We start from the raw sequence: 10,696 nt of genomic DNA, 5'->3' as shown, positions 1-10,696 counted from the left end.
AGAGTCACAGAATGGTTTGGGTTGGAAAAGACCTTAAAGATCATCTAGTTCCACCTCTCCACAACAAGCAGGGACACCTTCCATTAGACCAGGTTGCTCAAAGCCCCATCCAACCTGGCCTTGCACACTTTCAGGGATAGGGCATCTACAACTTCTCTGGGCAATCTGTACCAGTGTCTCACCACACCCACAGGAAAGCATTTTTTTCCTAATACCTAATCTAAACCTACTCTCTTCCACTTTAAAGCCATTCCATCTTGTCCTGTCACTACATGCCCTCATGTATTTTCTAATATGCCCTCCATATTAGAAAGCTGAGGAGAATGTACACTTATGGTAGCCTTCCAGTAGTCAGCAATAACTGTCCAGAGTGTCCCTGTCCTGTGTAACTAACCTGTGGCATCACTACTGGAAAGAAAAATGTTCTTCTTGCTGCTGTTGCATAACATCTTGGGCTTTCTGTGATTAACAAGGTATTTTCTATCAGAATCGTTAGGATTAACCTATCTAAACATTCAAAATGAAGAAAAAGTGGGTTTCCCTTATATGTGTAACACATCTGCAGAGCCAAGAGTAGACGTTAGAATAGCACATTTGGGGGGAAAAAAAAGTCAATTTAAGAGCAAATCAATCTTACATGAGCAGAACATTTCTAATGTAAAAAGGCAGCTGAATTAGAGGATTAGGTCACACTGCCTGATTAACATCATTTGATCTTCTGCTATTGAAAAGCCACTGGCCTGCTCAGAGAATGGAAGCATTCAAACTTTCAATGACACCACAAGCCTGGCTTAGAAAAAAACCTGCTAAACTGAAAACAACTTGCCTTGCTTCAGTAATTGTTGGTTTGTCTCTGCTGTAGGGGGATGCATCCAAATCAGGATTTAGAAATCCCTCACATTTTGCTATAACAAAGACGGACTGGAAAACTGAATGGGGACATCTTGGACACTGTGTGGGAGAGGCTTACAGCATGCGAATCTTGCCTTGCTTTGCCATATCATATTTATGTCTTGTTTAATGGTGGAAGGCAGATACTCAAATATCTGTTTGATGTTTGGTTTTGCCTTTTAAACTTTTGCAGGGTAGAAGGTAACAAAAAAAGAAAAAAAAACCCTCACCTTGGACCACAGAGCCCACTCAGGATCTGAGACATAACCACTGATGATATTTGATAAGAGAGCAAGAGAGGGAGTTCTAGTTACAGTTTTGTTTGGTTTGGTTTTTTTTTTTAACTGAATTTATTTTAACTAAGGAGCATGTTTAAGCAAAGAAACTTTTCCTAAAATTTTAACTCTTGCTTGTGAGCCTCAAAGTAAAATTGTAACAGATCAGCCTTGGTTTTCTGAAATTTTCTAAGGGAAAGCGAGAATGAGAATGAACCATTCTATGACATAATTAAGCCTTCTGTCACTGGAAACACCAAGAACAAGAATAAATCCCATGTTAAAAAATCCTCTGGTTACCTCTTGTATCTTTTCTGTTAAAAATCCTGTACTGTTTTCACTTAATTGTACTTAAATGAATTTTGAAGGGATTTTAAGTCCCCTGACACTGTCAGCACTTAGTAAAGTAAATAGCAAGCAGACAGAAAGCAAAGAATTTATTTCCTACCTCTAATGATCTGATGATCAGTTTGCTCAAAGGATTTTTCTGTGCTTTTTGTAAAGTACTAACCAGCATTCACAAGCAGTCCTTTTTATTATTTAAAAAAATGCTCATTTAATATTCATGACATTATTTTCAGTCATAGTGTTATTTCAGTTGCTAGAGATGGAGAAAAGCAGAATTTTAAGGTATCGAAAAGCTGTGAATATTCTTGTCATTCCCCCAGTCACGCTTTTAGGCACTGCACATTCATATAATGAGCACACAGATCTTGCTCAGACTCCTGCTTTTCAGCAGTCTCCCAAATGTCAGCCAAGTCAGACCCTGCTTAGCTTCCAAAATCAGATGTGATCGGGCATGTAACAATGTAAAGAAAAATAAACCCTGAAAGGCATTCTGAATTATAATGTACATTTTTTTACGTGACATGCAAGAAAGAACAAAATGGAAGTTTTATCACAACTCTGCTTCCTTTTGGGTGCCCCCACCCACCCTTATTACTGTGAGCAACGTTTTCTCAAAATAAAGGCGCGCTGATTTGTTTGTTATTTTAGGCTCTGAGAAGCAGGTCAGACTGGAACCCTGTCCAAATATATGCCTCTAGTCGCATTAAGGACCTATAAACGTACTTATCTCCATCCGTTGCAAAGCAGTGCATTGTCTTGCAGAGAGAGCTCCTGATACTACGTAACTCTGTCTATCACTTTATGGCTGTACGTGCTCTTGCATCCTGGCGGGATCTGAAGCTGCTTCGCTCCTGTCGGTTCTCACACAGGGAGAGATGCACGTAATTAGCTGCATTAGCCCCCTGCCCCGCCAGTGCTCGGCTATTATTTTGACGGCTGGTGACAGGGCTCTGGAGCCTCCCTTCCCCTCTGTCACCCTGCCTGGCAGCCGCAGCTGGGCGGCCTGATTTGTGCCCTGGCAGCCTCGGAGCGAGGGGGAAGCAGGGGGGAACACCCTGAGGCCACAGCGCTTCACTGCAGGGGCTTTAAGGGGTCTCCTAAGGGCAGGGTCGCTGGCCACAGCTGGGGGCTGCACTCCCTCCTCTCTCATGCGGCCGATACGGCTCCTACACCAATAAAAAAATTCTGCTTTGCTATTTTTGTCCAAATATTTGAGCCCTTCAGACATCCCTGAACAAAACACACCAGCCATAGGCATGCTCTTTGCTAATCCAAGGGAACCTTTTGCATGGGCCTGTGCTTTCTAACCTGAGATTGACTTTAATTATCCATTATTTTGCCTTCCTCCCTGGGAGCCTCTTGCTGAATGCAATGTGCCACCCAGCACATTAGTCAATCAGCGCAGCTTACAGAGCACTATACTTTACATCTTGGCTTCGGTGTCATTCATGTGCACTGAGTGCAGACAGCAACCACTTTTAAGACGCTGGGTAGATTTAAGCATGCTAGGGCCTGTCTGTCCCTATAGTAAATAGCTTTGCTGACATTTAAGCTGCACATGGCTTGATGTTAGGTCAAACAAAAATGTCACACTATAATCACTTTTTAAATAGCTGTTTCCGGCTCAGTTAGTACTGTATAGTTCCAGAAGAGAAAGCACTTACAAGCTGACAGACAGAAAGGGGAACCGTCTGTGTAGGATGTTTGCCTAATCCCATCCCTGCCCTTGCCTGTCAGGCTTGGAGGCTTTGTTTGTTTGAAAAAAAAGTAATTGCACATACAATTTAATGCCACTGTACTTTTCAGCTGGGCAGACTCTAAAGAAAACTCACGAATAAGTTCTGGGGAGAACTCACAGCTTTGATGTAACTGTGAGGGGGTTGGGTGGCCCAGGGGGCACCTAGCCCTCAGCAGTTTTTGGGGGTGATACTGTGTCTTGAGGCACTATGCTGCTGAGATGCTATTGCTGCAAGTAGGCTTGTTCGTAAAATCCTAATGAGCTCTGACAGCAGAAAATGTGAGGGTTTTCATATTCCCTGACACCACTCCTTAAATTTGTCCCTGCCTCTGAACCAGCCTGTGAAGGACGTGGCGCATGGGGAAGCCATGCCAGATTTGCTTCCTCTCTCAGATGGCTCAGTTTGTGTTTGACTGTCTCCATATAGAATCACAGAATCATTTGGGTTGGAAAAGACCTTGATATGGTTTCACTGAGGCTCTGGCATCCTGCCCTACCCTAAGGAGGAACTAGCATCCCCATCCCCATGGGGCACAGCAATGGCTTGCCAGAGAGCACAGCAGTATTCCCCAGGTCCTGGTCCCCCATTTACACGGACAGGCGGTGGATCAGAGTGCCCTGTGATGAGGCTAAAGTGTGTGTGTCTTTACTCTCCACCCCAAATATGGATGAAGGGAATACTTGCATCCCAGCACTCAGACCCACCTTCCCAAAATTTGCTATGTGTGCAATGCTGCCCACTTGCAGTTTTGTCTTTGTCCCACAAGCTCTCCTGGGGATTATCAGCAGTTTCTTTTGTGGCAAGAGACAGCTGTAATCAGAAAGTGGATCGGTGGATCATGAAGGACTTGTAGAAGGCAACACATGAGAGATCTACAAAGACGAATGAGAGTGCATGATCTTTTGTTGAGGAAGAACAGAAACCCGTGAGGGAATAAAGCAGTTTGTCATCAGCAGTTTAGCAGGAAGGAGGAAACCAGCCTTTCTTGGCTTCCACTGTAACCTTTTTCATCCTAATTTGATCTCTGGCTCTATTATTTCTAACAAGCTGGCAGTCTGAGAAGGTGCTATAGATGTGACTAAATGCCACCATGAGAACTGAGCCCAAGCCTTGAACACCCCTGGCTGCTAATTCACAGAGGCTGCTGACCCCTGCTTGTAGGTCTGTTGTAAGTCATTTCCTTTTCTGATTAGATCAGAACAGTGGCACCAACCTGAGTGTGTCAACACAGGGATTTTCTGCTATGTTGATTTTCCTCTATCCCGAAGCAAGCTGTATGCTACACTTTTTAAGTTGAAAAGCAAATTTATTCCTGTAGGAGATACATTTCCAAGCTGCATTTAGACAACAAGCAGTAAATCTTCACACATTCCTCATTTCACATCATAGTTACAGCAGGTGGTCTCTACGGTCTAATCCCATAATAATGAACATAATAAACAAATCTCTTCCACATTCAGACTGTGGAAGATAAGCTTTTGCCAAATACAGTTGCAAACTACGGGCGCTATGAAGGGGGTAAAATATTACGGTCACCAAGAGGTAGGACAAGTTAACCTTTTATTTACAGCCACCCAACATTTCTTAACCCAGAAGCGCCTCTTGTTACACCTCAAATTTGTATCAGCAACCCTTTTCCTTTTAGGCACAGTTTGCTGGGAATGACTGTGCCTTTGCTCAACCACTGATGTGAAGGTGAGTGGTTGCCATTGCATACAAGCTGTGGGGAGCCACTTTGGGGCTGTTGGAGAGAACCAACCTCTTGGCCAGGAGATGGGCAAGGAAGAAACAGAGGGATGGAGTATATAGAGTGCACAGTAAATTTGGTAAGAATGACCATGCATTCGAAACCCTGCCACTTCTCCCTGCTTTATGCTCTTTGCCAGTACAAAGAATGTAACTGGACTAGAGGAGCAAAGACTGGATGAGCATTCTTGAGGAAGCACAAAAAAAGGCATGCACTGAAAAACAAATGCTGTGGTTTTGATCTTACACAGATTCACTAGCCAGGAAAAAGGAAAGGCCCCATTGATGATTGAGATAGAAACTTTCTAAAGACAAGTTCACTTCCTTTTGTTGTGGATTCCTTCCTCGTAAAACGCACAGAGAAGAGTAGGGGTGAGCAGTGGCTGTTTTGTTGCCTGTTAACATGTGAGATCATGTATGCCATGATGGACCATCAATTTGTTTCGTCTACTCGTCATCAAATAAAGACTTGGAGAACTTAGGCAAGAAAAAATTTTCTTTAGTCTTACAGCATTTAAAATACATTCAGGCCTTCAACTGAAAGACACTTCTTAGGAAATCAGAATTTAATAAGTAAGTATTGCTTAAACTATCCCAGTTATCTCTTTGGGGATGTGGGGGGGGAGGTTCTTGTTAAAAATACTTAGCTTCCTTTTTATTGCACATCACATGCACAATATTCAGTTGTAAGTGATTAGTAGCACATTCTTGCAACATCACATATCATTCTTGTTAGTGAAGATCACGGAATCACAGAATGGCTGAGGTTGGAAGGGACCTCTGGAGATCATCTGGTCTGACTGCCCGGCCCAAGCAGGGTCAGAGAGGACAGGTGATCCAGGACCATGTCTATACTATCTCCAAGGATGAAGACTCTGCAACCCTTAAAAGGAGAGGAACTTCCCATTAGCAGCTGTTTAAGTGAAAAAAAAAAAGGATACACTAAAATGAGGATGTTAACATTTCCAGTTTTTGCTTTGCTGACTCCACATTCTGCAGTTATATGTAAAAATTTACACAAGGATTTTACTAAGTGATCCTTTACAGCCACAACTTTACTGTTTCTTTGCAAGTGGATCATAAATCCCCAAAAATTTTTAAAGCTAAAACCTGCAGCCATGTACCATTGAAGTTCCCAGGAATTTTTCAGTATTACAAATTGTCTTCTGAGGTACCACAGCTTTTCATATCCTGTATTTTTCATATGGGAAATCTAATACTGCAATATCAACCTGAATTTCTTCTGTGCAGAAAAATACTGATTTTAACTTACCTGCCTTACCTGCCTTTTAAACCATGGTTCTTTAGATGAGGCAAACATTTAGAGAGTTTCTGGGGTTTTTTGGTTTTTTTTTTTAAGAAAGACTTAATTTGGACACTTGATCTTGAATATATTTTATGTTTTAATGCAAGTTTTTAATGAATTTGTGGGTTGTGTGAGCATATCTAAACAGAAGACACACTTTTTAATGAAGTGTGTATCTCAGTTTGGCTTTTTGGCCAAGAGCATTGGCAGACGTCATCCATATATGCCTTCCCAGGTGGAGTTGTGTATCTGCTCTGTGAGAATTATGTATTTAGTTTTTAATTGTTTTGCTAAGTGTAAAATTACTGAATGTTTTCACAAGCAGAGGAGTGGGATCCCTGCCAGAGAGCTCTCTGTGTGTGAAAGCAGCACAGCACAGCACACATATGAAGACTGAAGAAAGCAATTCATTATTGCTGGAAGTTGCAATTACCCCTGTGCAAGGCACCCTGACAGACTGCTGTGCAAAAGTGTTCCAGTGCAGGGCACTGACAGGTCAGTGCAGTGACTTTAGGAGGATGACAGTGATGCTGGCACGATGATTCCACATGAAAAATATTCACTGCTTTTTGACTGTTAGGAGGGTCATTCAAATTAATTACGCAAAAGAAGCATGTAATAAAATCATTGGGGCGAAATCTGTGATTGTCTTGGATAACGTAGCTGGGTGGCCTTTGTAAACTGGTAAACCTGTAAGCTGAGCAATCCACAATTCACAACAAAAGCTACCCCAATAAAACGTTTGTCTACTGGCTTCTTTGTCTAGATGCTTTTTTTTTTTTGTTAGAAGGTTTGATTTTTACAAAGTTTGTCAGTAAGATTCTTGATCTCTCACAGTTCTGTATTTTCTTTTTCTGTGTGAGCATTTCAATCAAACCAAATATGACAACTTAAAGACATGCAGATGGCTTTTGAGCTAGAGAGAACTGGTTGTCTAAACTAACTGGTAGAAAGGGGAGTCTTCTACTTGGTTGACTGAAATTTGGCTCTGTTAATTTAGTAACAACTTTTTCCTCAGCCTTTGTTCACAGCTGGAAGCTTTTTACCTTGCCTGATATGGATGATGACTCTAGTAATGGTGAGTTTTGGGTATTTTTTGAAAGTCCAAGGGATAAATATAAATCCCCCCCCCAATACTCAATTTCATAAATATTTTGGGGTTTTTTTTTACACTGGAGTATGTCCATTATTCATTAGTGTTACTTGACTTTCTCTTGTGAACATTTTGATATAAAAATTTTAAAAATAATAAGCATGTGCAGAAAGATGAAAGAGAAATTATTCCTTTGTCAAAAAGCCAGAAAGCTTATTTCCCATGATCGAATATTTATTTGAATTTTTTTTTTATTTCAGTTTTCTTTTTTCTTCAATTTTTTTTTCTTTTCAATTTTTTTTTTTTTTTTCAATTTCCTGTTCCCTCATAACTTAACTCCTGGCAGCTATGTTATAAGGTAAGTGGTCTAAGTAGATATTAATCTGAAATTAAAAAAGTGTTTTGCTCAACAAAAGCTGCAAAACTCAGTTTGTTGGCAAAGGAAAAAGTGTTGGTCTCGCCCTTCCCTGTTCTTACTAAGGAATGTTTTAATGTCCAAATTAGAAGAGTAAAGTACTACCAAGCAATAATATTTCAGGTAATTGAATTTGGGTTTTGGGGGGGGGGTTGTGGTCATTGCTTGGTAATTAAGGGCTGCTCTCTTGGATTTTAACTTTTCATTTTTGAAATATGAACTCTTTTTTTTTTAGACAGATTAGTTGGACGTTTGGTGGCTGATGGCCAAGATGCTCAATTACAGGTTTAGCTATAAAATTACAGCTCCATTTCGTGCAACTTTTTGCTTTGAATTTGTGACTTACCACATGCACATTAAAAGGGGAGACCAACACTGAGCAGCTGCCATCTGATCCTGTATTTCACTTGTGACCAGTGAAGTGCTTGTGCGGCACTGTGCATCATCCCTGCGGGGAGCCCATTCCTGTGCAGGGAGTCCTTGGACCCAGCAAAATGTTTTCTTCCCTGCTGAATGCAGCTGTGAGCAACAGGCTGTACTGTACCAAATACAGTTTGTTGGCGTCGGCTTGCACTTTATTCTGCTGGGGTTTTTTTCTCTTTTCTGCATGTAAACACTTCAGCAAAGCTTTCTGTTGGCTTCTTGGCTGCAGTATCCCTGGAAAAAAAAAAAAAAAAGAAGGATCTTTTGTGACCTACAAAACATGGAAATGGGAGTTTCAATGAAGGGTTGGAAATGGTGTCTCCAAAATCTTGTTTACAGGTGTTTTTTGGCCACCCAGCAGAGCACAGAAAATGCCACAGTCACTGTCTGTGAGGAACACAGCTGAGACAGGCTGGACAACACTCAAACTTTGTCTTAAACAGGCTCCTGGACAAAAATTATTCTGCTAAAGCAGCCATGAGTAATTTTTAATACTAAATATTTTCATGACTTGAACTTCTCACAACAAGAAAATACAAATGTGCCACTTTTAAAATACACTCTTTGGAAATAATTTTCAATTAAGCGAACTTGTCAAAAATAGCCTACCAAAATAATTATGAAAAGCACTTTTATTAAGGAAATGATATTCACTGCTCCAGTATCAGATAGTCTCAAAAACACATTGTAAAAAAAGGATCCCATGTCAAAATCTTCAGGATGCTTCCAATACCACTGGAATTGTGTGAGTTTAATTCAGTGCTGTTCTATTATCATAATCAAAGTATTTTTGACAAGTGAAATAAAGTAGTTAAATATTTTATCCAAAGCATTTTGATAAATAGGTAAATTCTTTATCCAAAGCATTTTCATGCATTTTTGTTTGCTCATAGGATGCCTCTGTTTAAATTTCTCCTTTATTTGGTCTTTAAAAGCTTTTTATGTTCAGGAGAGGATGGACACTGGGAGCATGTGCTATCAATCACCGTTATACTGAGTGTGAGAACTGGAAAAAAATACTCTTCAAATCAACAGAGTAATCCGGACAAATCAGTCTTTTGTTTTCATTTTTAAAATTAAAATAGGAATACCAGGTCACAAACTATCATTCAAAATTTAAATAAATCTTTCTGAAAATATTTTCTTCTCAATTTTAGTTCTATTTTTTCATCCAAAACTCTTTCCAAATTTGACATAAATTCTTGCATAGTTTCAACCTGTGTCTCCTTCTACTGACAGATAAACTACATAGGTAAAAAATAATTACTTGCTCCAAAGGTACCACTTGCATATTGGATATATATCTGTTGCTTAAACAATAGCAATGATTAAAATTACAATAAATTTATCATCCCATCCTATGAGACAAAACCACATTATTTTTTTAAAGAAGAATATGTATGTACATGTTCTGCTGTTTGCTTTTGAATCACCCATTGCTGCTGCTTGATCACAAATTTGAGTTATGGAGACAATCTTCCAGGCCCTGCTGGTAATTAATCGCTGTAACTTGTGTGTGCCTTTGTGAATCCAGCAGTGTGCCTGCAGATAAACAACTAATTAGCACTTTTATACAAGTGAAATAGATTTCCAATTACTGCTATCTCCCCCCTCCCCCCTCTTCTTCACATGCATTTTTCTTAGGCATTAGGGATGCCTCACGGCTTACCAAACCAGATAGTCTTGTCTTTCTCTCTTTCTCTCTACACCATTCAGCAAGGGTTTAATCCAAGCCAGGCTGCTGAGCTCCTGTTCCTGCCCTCATGCTGCTGTGCTGGTGGAAGAAGCCTTTTGAAGAAAATAATTAACTTTTTAGGTGAAACAAGAAAATGTAAAAAATATTTGGGCAAGAACTGTGGTAATAGTTTATAATCTGATGTAGCACTTCCAGAGAGCTGTATACTGGGAAGAGACTCTAGAATTATCCCAGGTCCCTAGATTAGCTCAGGACTAAAGAAAAAAAAATGTGACCAGCAGTGTGTAGCATATATGGGCACAAACTAGGAAATCCAGAGGAATCTGTAACATGGTGTATTACAAGCAGCATAGAGGTGTGAACTAGTCCTGTGACCTGCTTATCTGCAGAAAGCTGGGATTGGATCCAGCTACTTTGATCCTCCAAGAAAGGAGGGAATGCAGCATCATGTACAGCTAATTTGGTAGAGTTCAGCTGGAGTACAGCTCCAGCCCTAACAGGGGCCAGATGGCGTGACCCCGTGCTGTGCTGCCCGCCTGCCCACAGCACAGCACTTCCCTTTGGCACACAGCTGCCTTTCCACCATGTGGGATTTCTGTCTTCAGAGCTGCTTTAAGAAAAAAATAAATGCCTTGCACTTCTTTTGCTCCAAAGAGGGACCCACCTCTTGAGCACAGTAGTCCTCTATTTCCACCAATGTGTTTGGAAACCTTTACAGCATTCCACCAGAGCCAATGCAACTTTGATGCTTTATTTCTCAGAGG

This window comes from Corvus cornix, chromosome 3 (genome assembly GCF_000738735.6).
Source record: "Corvus cornix cornix isolate S_Up_H32 chromosome 3, ASM73873v5, whole genome shotgun sequence".
NCBI lineage: Eukaryota > Metazoa > Chordata > Aves > Passeriformes > Corvidae > Corvus > Corvus cornix.
The sequence above is the reverse complement of the archived record's forward strand: the minus strand, read 5'-3'. Positions refer to the sequence as shown.